The following is an 11,713-nucleotide window of genomic DNA, read 5'->3' on the forward strand; positions in this document are numbered from 1 at the left end:
AATTTGCTGGCTCAGAAGGATGATCAGTGTAAAGTGTGGGTGGAGAGGACAGGGCCAATGATGAAGAATGAACATCAACTGAAATGTTTCTGGGTAGGGAGAAAGGTAAGTAGTACCAGAGAAAAGCTGCAGTTAGAAGTATGATGGGTGGGGGACATTTCTTAAGGAGGAAATAACACAAAGGGTCCAGTTATGTATATATATATATATATATATATATCATCATCGTCATCATCATCGTTTAACGTCCGTTCTCCATGCTAGCATGGGTTGGACAGTTCGACCGGGGTTCTGGGAAGCCAGAAGGCTGCACCAGGCTCCAGTCTAATCTGGCAATGTTTCTACAGCTGGATGCCCTTCCTAACGCCAACCACTCCGTGAGTGTAGTGGGTGCTTTTTATGTGCCACCTGCACAGGTGCCAGGCGAGGCTGGCAACGGCCACGGTCAGATTGGTGTATTTTATGTGCCACCGGTATGGAAGCCAGTCGAGGTGGTGCTGGCATCGGCCACGAGTCGGATAGTGCTTTTTACATACCACCAGACCAGGGATCCTGGCTGGTTCAATTCGATTTCGATTTTGATTTCGATTTCGCTTGCCCCAACATGTCTTCACAAGCAAAGGGGGTTGGCATGGGTGCCTGTCGTACGGTTGCATTGGAGTATTTTACGTGCCACGGCCACGAGTCGGATAGTGCTTTTTACGTACCACCAGGCCAGGGATCCTGGCTGGTTCAATTCGGTTTCGATTTCGCTTGCCCCAACATGTCTTCGCAAGCATGGGGGGTTGGCATGGGTGTCTGTCATCGGATGAGGTTCTATATCGACTTCGCTTGCCTCGACAGGTCTTTGTGTCCAAGGGAGGAAAGGCATTCATATGTGGGCTGGGCTCACTTGTCCTGCCTGGTCTTCTCACGTACAGAATATTTCCAAAGGTCTCGGTCGCTGGTCATTTCCTCAGTGAGGCCTAAAGTTCGAAGGTCGTGCTTCACCACCTCGTCCCAGGTTTTCCTGGGTCTACCTCTTCCACGGGTTCCCTCAACTGCTAGGGATTGGCACTTTCTCTCACACCTATCTTCATCCATTCTCGCCACATGACCATACCAGCGCAATCGTCTCTCTTGCACACCACAACTGATGCTTCTTAGGTACAACATTTCTCTCAAGGTGCTAACGCTCTGTCGAGTATGTACACTGACATTACACATCCATCGGAGCATACTGGCTTCATTCCTCACGAGCTTACGCATGTCCTCAGCAGTCACGGCCCATGTTTCGCTGCCATGTAGCATGGCTGTTCGTACACACGCATCATACAGTCTGCCTTTTACTCTGAGCGAGAGGCCTTTAGTCACCAGCAGAGGTAAGAGCTCCCTAAACTTTGCCCAGGCTATTCTTATTCTAGCAGTTACACTTTCAGCGCACCCACCCCCACTACTGACTTGGTCACCTAGATAACGGAAGCTATCAACTACTTCTAGTTTTTCCCCCTGGAAAGTGACGGAAGTTGTTTTCTGCAGATTTTCGGAGGTTAATGCACCCGAGCATCTGCCACATACAAAAACTATCTTCCCAGTTAGCCTACCTTTGACATTGCTGCACCTCTTATGTGTCCATAGCTTACACTGGGTACATCTTATAGAGTTTCTACCTACACCTTTTCTACAGATCGAGCAGGGCCATCTTCCTGAAGACATTTGTGGATTGTCTACCTTCCTACTTATTAGTACTTTGGTTTTAGCTAGGTTGACTCTAAGGCCCCTTGATTCTAAACCCTCCTTCCACACCTGGAACTTCTCCTCCAGTTCTGATAGTGACTCAGCAATAAGAGCAAGGTCGTCAGCGTAGAGGAGCTCCCAGGGACAGCCTGTCTTGAATTCCTCCGTAATTGCCTGGAGTACTATGATAAATAGGAGGGGGCTGAGTACTGAACCCTGGTGGACCCCAACCTCTACTTTGAATTCTTCTGTGTACATGTTGCCAACCCTAACCTTACTTACGGCATCTCTGTACATGGCTTGCACAGTCCTCACCAGCCATTCATCTATCCCTAGTTTCCTCATTGACCACCAGATAAGGGATCGGGGGACCCTATCAAAAGCTTTCTCCATGTCAACGAAAGCCAGGTACAGGGGCTTATCTTTGGCTAGGTATTTCTCCTGCAGCTGCCTTACCAGGAATATAGCATCAGTGGTACTTTTCCCTGGCACGAACCCAAACTGCATCTCATCTAAACTAACTCTCTCTCTAATTAGTTGGGCTATGACCCTCTCCGTAACCTTCATTACTTGATCCAACAGCTGATACCTCTGTAATTATTTGTATCTAGGGCATCACCTTTACCTTTGTAGCAGTTGACTAGTATGCTGCTGCACCAGTCATTGGGTATGACTCCTTCGTGTATCACCTGGTTGACTATACGGGTGACTAGGTTATAGCCGACACTGCCAGATATTTTGAGCATCTCTGCAGTAATTCCTGATGGGCCTGGGGCTTTCCCTGTCTTCATGCTTCTAATTGCCTTAGCTACCACGGAACTATCAACTCGGATAGCTGGTCCCTCTGTAGGGTCAACATTCGGCAGACTCTCTTTATCCCATTCATTTTCCTCATTCAGCAACCTTTCATAGTGGCGTCTCCAAGCTTCTCTCTTTGCATCCTCATTTAGCGCAAGTGAACCATCCTCCATGCGAACACATTTCTCTCCTACCACATCACGAGTCTCTCTCACACACTGTCTTGCAACACGAAATACCTCAAGTCTTTCATCCTCACGGCGCAGGACATTGGCAAATTTTCTCTTATCTGCTTCCCCTCTGGCTAGATAGACCTGTCTCCTAGCTTCCCTTCTGGCAGTCTGATACCCTTCCCTGCTACCACCATTCTTCCAGGCCTTCCAAGCCTGTTTCTTTTGTCTAATAGCCCTGTCAACAATATTGTTCCACCACCATGTTATTTTGGGTCTTAAGGGGACTTTGCACCAGCCACAGATCTGGTCAGCGGCTTTCAGCAGGTTGTCCCTCAGAAACGTCCAGTTGTCTTCTACCCCATGTGTAGCTGTACCCCCTTCCACTTCGTCAAAGGCTTCAAGTAACATATCTCTAAATCTCTGTCCATTCACAGGGTCTTTAAGCTTCCAGACCCTTCTTCTCCATGTTGGTCGTCTTCTAGTCGCCCTCTTAGTCCTGATCCTAAAGTCACTAACTACCAGTCTATGTTGTGGGGTGCATTCTTCGCCTGGGAAGGTTTTGGCATTTATAAGCAGCCATCTTTCCCTTTTTCTGGCAAGGATGTAGTCGATTTGGCTAGTATGCCGGCCCGATCGGTAAGTGACCAGGTGGCTTGTTGGTTTCCTGAAGTTAGTGTTGCAGACCATAAGACTATTCGCATCGCAGAACTCCAGCAGCCTGGTTCCCTCCTCGTTGTGGGAACCATAACCGTAGCCTCCATGTACGCCATGGAAGCCCCCAGCATGTCGTCCAACATGCCCATTGAAATCACCAGCCACAAAGAGAAGGTCCCTGTCGTTCGTCAATGAGGTGGTCTGCAGTAGGATGTCATAGAAACTGTCTTTCTGTCCATCGGGTAGCCCTGGCTGAGGGGCATAGGCCGATATAATGGTTGCTAATCTATTATGAAGCACTATTCTAATCTTAAGTATTCTGTCACTTACTCTGATTACCTCAATTACTCTATCTATCCATTTCTCAGCGATAAGTATACCCACGCCACCAACCCCGTCAGTGTTCCCTGCCCAGAAAATCTTGTACTTGTGTTCCTTGCCTGTGAGTAACCTAGCAGATCCTCCTCTCCACCTTATTTCTTGCATACAACATACATCAACACGTCTCCGTTCAAGCATCTCGACTATCTCGCCAGACCTACCTTTCAGTGTGACTATCTCGCCAGACCTACCTTTATATATTATATATATATATATATATATATATATATGCATACAGTTCTTCCATAACTGTTTCACTGCATTGGGCAGAACTTCTTGAGAACCACATATTGCCATTTTCTCTGTTAACTTCAAGGTCAAGACAGGAAACTGACCAGGTTATAAGAACCATCCTGAAACCAAAGGCAATATAACGATTCTTTTTAATTTTGGCACTTGGCCAATGGGAGTGAAGGGGACATGTTGATTACATCATCCTTAATACTTAATTGGTACTTTATTTCATCAACCCTTTTGGGATCAGTAAAATAAGTACCAGTCAAGCACTGGGATCAATGTAACCAACTATCTCCCTCCCCAAAATTTCAAGCCTTGTGCCTATAGTAGAAAGAATGATTGTTATCATTATTATTATTATTATTATTTTATCACTATCCCTCCTCCCCCCTCGCCGCCTCCTATATACCATTATTATTATTATTATTATTATTATTATTATTATTATTATATTATTATTATTGTTATTATTATTATTGAATGAGAGAGCAGTGCATGCCATCAAAATGACACTGGGGTAAATATAGTAACCCATCCTGCTCAAAAGGTCCCTGAAAAAGGATTGTTTAAGGATGTTGAATGAACCACCCATGTTTCCAGAGGTGAATTATTCAAACCCAAAGAATTCCTCTCAAAACATGGCTATGATGCTCCCCCACTACTTCTGCTTGTGATCAGAGATGCACATATCGTCAGCCACTAAGAGACATGCTATAGTGGTTAAGGTCAAACAACTGACAAGCAAATCTGTGGTATTGAGCAGAATATTTGCTGTAGCCCATCTTTTATACCAAGACAATGTACATGACAACACTTCTAATCAGTTAAGATCAGAAGCCATGAGAGCCATTGCCTGGTACTGCGTAAGATGGCAAATTAGCAGAATTATTAGCAACGTTTCTTCTGGCTCTTTATGTTCTGAGTTTAAATTCTGCCAGGATTGACTTTGCTTTTCATCCTTTTGGGGTCAATAAAATAAGTAGAAGTTGAACACTAGGGTCGATGTAATCAACTTACCCCACCTCAGAACTGCTGGTTTTGTGCCAAAATTTAATATCAATATTATTATTTTTAAGACTTACATCACCTGGAGAATCTTACCTATCAGTGCAACTCTTGAGAGACCACATGTATTTTATAATACATTCAACCTTTCCCACCTTCCAAAATTCAATTAACCTTTCTGGTCCCTTGTCAAAAGAATTCTCACTGCCTTTGCAGAGTCCTCTTTCCCTCCTCTTCTAAATAATAATAGCTCTATAAACAGAATTCCCACAGAGAAAACCTCCGGCTTCACTGCCCACTTTGAAATCAGTTCCAAACAACACTTCCTTGGCCAACCCTCTCCAGATCTACACCATTTCACTTCACCATGCTTTCCAACCTATATGCATATATGCTAAGGGTAGAAATACTTCCAGTTGCTTCAAATAAACAAGGTTACCAACCTAGACAGTTTCCTTTCCTTAAACACCAAAACTTACTCCAATACCAAATTATGGATATATTCTGACTCCTCAGTGTGTCTCATTTCAAAGGAAGACATTTCCTCAGACACAGCCAACTATCATCCTATTACTCTCATCTCAAGCATCTCTAAGGCAGTGACAGCATCCACTAACAATGACCCTCTCCAATACTATGAATCTCTCTCTCTCTCTCTCTCTCTCTCTCTAAAGTGATCACCAGTATGGCTTCTGCAGAGCTAAATCCACTCTCTTATGTCCCTTATTAGTGGGCTCTCATGCTGGAGAAGTTCAGTAAAAGCAATGTTGTTGACCTAAATATCAGCAAAGACTTTGACTGTGTTTGGAATACAAATCTCCAGTCAAACTTCCTGCTTACAGGCTCCACCAATTTCTCTGGCAGCTCCCTATCAAATCATACCATTGTGGCAGCATTGCCAGAGCTCTTTCACCTCCACTCTCAGTCAATTCTACTGTTCCCCAGAGTTTGGTTTTATCACCCACTCTCTTCCGCCACCACATCCAACAACATTCACTCTTATGTAGGATGACATGACTCTTCATTCCTCCCTAACTTTCTCAACCATGCATCATTTATATGCAAACTAGACACCATACTCCAAACCTGTATTGATTTTATAAATAGAGACCTTGAAAGCATCCTCCAGAGCAACCGTATTGATCTCATTTCTTAAAAAAATAATCAAAAAAGCTGAAGTACAACTCATATCAAACAAACTCCACTGTACCACACATCCACTAAATATGAGCAGAACTTCGCTAGAGACCCCACACGCATCCCAAATCTTGGAACTTGCTATCATTAAGGATTTATCAATAGGATAAGATCAATAGAATGAGTGCCAGACTTTTAAATAAGCACTTGGAGCAAGGTCGTTGCCAGTGCCACTGGACTGGCTCCTGTGCAGGTGGCACATAAAAAACACCATTTGAGCATGGCTGTTGCCAGTACCACCAAACTGGCCCTTGTGTAAAAGCACCCACTATACTCTCAGAGTGGTTGGCATTAGGAAGGGCATCCAGCTGTAGAAACTCTGCCAGATCAGATTGGAGCCTGGTGCAACCATCTGGTTCGCCAGTCCTCAGTCAAATCGTCCAACCCATGCTAGCATGGAAAGCGGACGTTAAATGATGATGATGATGATGACTAGGATTAATTTGTTCAACTAAATACTTCAATGCAGTATCCCAGTATGACCGCAGTTCAAAACAGCTCAATGACTGAAGCAAGTAAAAGGTACAAAATCAGAGCATTATTTGCTCTAAATGCAGATGTTTTGGTGGCTTATCAGACGTCCTTGGGTTTCAGGGTTTCAGTTGATGTTCATTCTTCATCATTGACCCTGTCCTCTCCACCCACACTTTACACTGATCATCCTTCTGAGCCAGCAAATTATTTCTCCACACCTACTCTCCCAATGAGAGAGCAATGCATGCCATCAAAATGACACTGGGGTAAATATAGTAACACATCCTGCTCAAAAGGTCCCTGAAAAAGGATTGTTTAAGGATGTTGAACGAACCACCCATGTTTCCAGAGGTGAATTATTCAAACCCCAAAGAATTCCTCTCAAAACATGGCTATGATGCTCCCCCACTACTTCTGGTTGTGATCAGAGATGCACATATCATCAGCCACTAAGTCCAAGATTTGTTAGATGAGAACAACACCCAAATAAAGCAGCTGATTGATAGAAAATGAGTGAATTTTCAGTCTTACCAAAATGACAAGAACAATGAATACAAAAGGAAAGTTTGCCAGAAGGCAAAGGTCAATGTTCAGAAACATTTTCAATAAAGAACAAATGGTAGGTGATCAAAGGACTTGAACTCCAGTAAATGGTTGGTGTGTATGACATATTAGGTTCCTTCAATGATATTAAAGCAACCTATATATTGGCTAGTATGGTATTTTATACAATACATATAAACAAAATATGTAAATACAAACACATACACACACACATACACTCACACACACACAAGGGGTTACTGAAAAGTTCCTTGCTTTGGGTAAAAGAATATATCAGTTAATTATGACTATATTCAACATATTCCACTCTCAGATTTACACACTTATTGCAGTGGTCCACCAGTTAAACAATACAGAGAAAGGTGAAAGGTCATCATTGTTTACAGTTTCACGAGAAGTACTGAGTTAATGTTTATTATTTTTAATTAAACAATCTAACGGTAAATAGCTTTGACTCATAAACTGATAAAAATTGGTTTAATGCTAATGTTCCCTCTCCTCTCCTTCTTCACATTCTTCTTCTTCTTCTTCTTCTTCTTCTTCTTCTTCCATATCACCATCATCATCATCAATATAAACACAAAGCAGATTTAGATTTTAACTCAAAGCAAAAATAATTTTTTATTCACCAAATAGGCACAGGTGTGACGGAAACTGAAAGAAGCCCATTGTATACATACATACATACATAAATACATATATATATATACATATATATATATAATAATATATATATATATATATATATATATATATATATATATATATATATATATATATATAGTCCCTTGACCTCTCTCTCTAACTAACCCTATCTCTCTCTCTATGTCCCCGCTTCCCTATAACCTCATCGCCATGGTTCTCTATGCCCCCCCCCACCTTCCCAAAACCATCATTGCCATATATAAAAGAGCGATTGCATTTATCGTTAACCCCACTCGCTTCAAAATATCTAAAGAAGAATACGCACAGATCATGAATGGCTAAAAGTTAAGTCAATCGTCCAACCTCGCTACGACTACCTTCTTTCTTGCACTTATCTTTATTCTTTCTCTATTCTTCAATTTCCATCTCATTGTATTGTTCCTCATTCTTTCAGTATTTCCTCATTACCCTGTCTAGCTCAAACATTTTTTTTCGTTTAGTCTTGTCTCCCGGTTCATAGCCACTCTGATTTTTCAATTTTTCATTTAGTCTTGTCTCCCGGTTCATACAAACCCATTTGCTAGCTCATACGATTAACAGAACCTCTTTACTCAGCTTCAGCTACGGTGCACCCGCCCTCCCACCCCCACCACACATGCCAGAAGTTCCTATTCTTTGCCATTCCGGGGTTGCTTCCCATGAAGACTGCAAATGCTCTCACCATCCCTACCCCTCCCTACCCCTAGTCTCGACCTGTGTAAGGTAATGTTCATACAGAGCAAAATATGAAAGGCTAATGTTATGCAGGTTGTACTGAAGGCTACTTTACTACTTCATTACTTGCACATGAATTCTGCCAAATGCGAGCTTTCTTTTCAGGTACATGAAGCTACTGTCCACCGTCCCAGGGTCTCTAGAGCCCATGCCTCCCACACCCTCAGGGTTGGCACCCTCAACGTTGGCACTCTGAAAGGTAGGTCTGGTGAGATAGTCGAGATGCTTGAACGGAGATGTGTGGATAATGTTGCATGCAAGAAATAAGGTGGAGAGGAGGATCAGCTAGGTTCCTCACAGGCAAGGAACGCAGGTACAAGATTTTCTGGGCAGGGAACACTGACGGGGTTGGTGGCGTGGGTATACTTATCGCTGAGAAATGGGTAGATAAAGTAATTGAGGTAATCAGAGTATGTGACAGAATACTTAAGATTAGATTAGTGCTTCATCATAGTTTAGCAACCATTATATCAGCCTATGCCCCTCAGTCGGGGCTACCCGATGGACAGAAAGACCGATTCTATGACACTCTACTGCAGACTACCTCGTTGACGAACGACAGAGACCTTATCTTTGTGGCTGGTGACTTCAATGGTCACGTTGGACGACATGCTGGGGGCTTCCATGGCGTACATGGCGGCTATGGCTATGGCTCCATAACGAGGAGGGAACCAGGCTGCTGGAGTTCTGCGATGCAAATAATCTTATGATTTGCAACACTAACTTCAGGAAACCTACCAGCCACCTAGTCACTTACCGATCGGGCCAACATACCAGCCAAATTGACTACATCCTTGCAAGGCAAAGGGAGAGATGGCTGCTTATAAATGCCAAAACCTTCCCAGGTGAAGAATGTACCCCACAACATAGACTGGTAGTTAGTGACTTTAGGATCAGGACTAGGAGGACAACCAGAAGACGACAAATATGGAGAAGAAGGATCTGGAAGCTTAAAGATCCTGCAAATGGACAGAGATTTAGGGACATATTACTTGAAGCCTCTGACGAAGTAGAAGGGGATAGAGCATCACAGGGGGTAGAAGACAGCTGGACGTTTCTAAGGGACAACCTGCTGAGAGCCACTGACCAGATCTGTGGCTGGTGCAAAGTCCCCTCTCGACCTAGAATAACGTGGTGGTGGAACAATATTGTAGACAGGGCTATTAGAGAAAAGAGACAGGTTTGGAAGGTCTGGAAAAATGGGGGTAGCAGGGAATTGTATCAGACTGCCAAAAGAGAAGCTAGGAGACAGGTTTATTTAGCCAGAGGGGAAGCAGATAAGAAAAAATTTGCCAATGTTCTGCGCCATGAGGACCAAAGACTGGAGGTGTTTCGCGTTGCAAGACAGTGTGTGAGAGAGAATCATGATGTGGTAGGAGAGAAGTGTGTTCGCATGGAAGATGGTTCACTTGCGCAAAATGAGGATGCAAAGAGAGAGGTTTGGAGATGCCACTATGAAAGGTTGCTGAATGAAGAAAATGAATGGGATAAAGAGAGTCTGCCGAATGTTGACCCAACAGAGGGACCAGCTATTCGAGTTGATAGTTCCGTGGTAGCTAAGGCAATTAGAAGCATGAAGACAGGAAAAGCCCCAGGCCCATCAGGAATCACTGCAGAGATGCTCAAAATGTCTGGTAGTGTCGGCTATAGCCTGGTCACCCGTATAGTTAATCAGGTGATACACAAAGGAGTCATACCCAATGACTGGTGGAGCAGTATAATAGTCAACTGCTACAAAGGTAAAGGTGATGCCCTAGATACAAATAACTACAGAGGTATCAAGCTGTTGGATCAGGTGATGAAGGTTACGGAGAGGGTCATAGCCCAACTAATTAGAGAGAGAGTTAGTTTAGATGAGATGCAGTTTGGGTTTGTGCCAGGGAAAAGTACTACTGATGCTATATTCCTGGTAAGGCAGCTGCAGGAGAAATACCTAGCCAAAGATAAGCCCCTGTACCTGGCTTTTGTTGACATGGAGAAAGCCTTCGATAGGGTCCTCCGATCCCTTATCTGGTGGGCAATGAGGAAACTAGGGATAGATGAATGGTTAGTGAGAGCTGTGTGGGCCATGTATAGGGACGCTGCTAGTAGGGTGAGGGTTGGAAATGAGTACAGTGAAGAATTCCGGGTAGAGGTAGGGGTCCACCAAGGCTCAGTACTCAGCCCCCTCCTATTTATCATAGTCCTCCAGGCAATAACGGAGGAATTCAAGACAGGATGCCCTTGGAGCTCCTCTATGCTGATGACCTTGCTCTAATTGCTGAGTCGCTATCAGAACTGGAGGTGAAGTTTCAGGTGTGGAAACAAGGATTAGAATCGAAGGGCCTCAGAGTCAATCTAGCTAAAACCAAAGTCGTAATCAGTAGGAAGGTAGACAAATCACAACACCTTCAGGTAGATGGCCCTGCTCGATCTGTAGAAAAGGTGTAGGTAGAAACTCTATAAGATGCACCAAGTGTAAGCTATGGACACATAAGAGATGCAGCAATGTCAAAGGAAGGCTAACTAGGAAGATGGTTTTTGTATGTGGCAGATGCTCAGGAACAATAAACACTGAAAATGCTCTGAGACCAATTCCGTCACTTTCCAGGGAGAAAAACTAGAAATAGTTGATAGTTTCCGTTACCTAGGTGACCAAGTCAGCAGCGGGGGTGGGTGTGCTGAAAGTGTAACTGCTAGAGTAAGAATAGCTTGGGCAAATTTCAGAGAGCTCTTACCTCTGCTGGTGACAAAAGGCCTCTCGCACAGAGTGAAAGGCAGACTGTATGATGCGTGTGTACGAACAGCCATGCTACATGGCAGTGAAACATGGGCCGTGACTGCTGAGGATATGCGTAAGCTCACAAGAAATGAAGCCAGTATGCTCCGATGGATGTGTAATGCCGGTACTCACACTCAGCAGAGTGTAAGTACCTTGAGAGAAAAGCTGGACCTAAGAAGCATCAGTTGTGGTGTGCAAGAGAGACGTTTGCGCTGGTATGGTCATGTGGCGAAAATGGATGAAGATAGTTGTGTGAAAAAGTGCCACACCCTAGCGGTTGAGGGAACCTGTGGAAGAGGCAGACCCAGGAAAACCTGGGACGAGGTGGTGAAGC

The sequence above is a fragment of the Octopus sinensis genome, linkage group LG10, assembly GCF_006345805.1.
Source record: "Octopus sinensis linkage group LG10, ASM634580v1, whole genome shotgun sequence".
Lineage (NCBI taxonomy): Eukaryota > Metazoa > Mollusca > Cephalopoda > Octopoda > Octopodidae > Octopus > Octopus sinensis.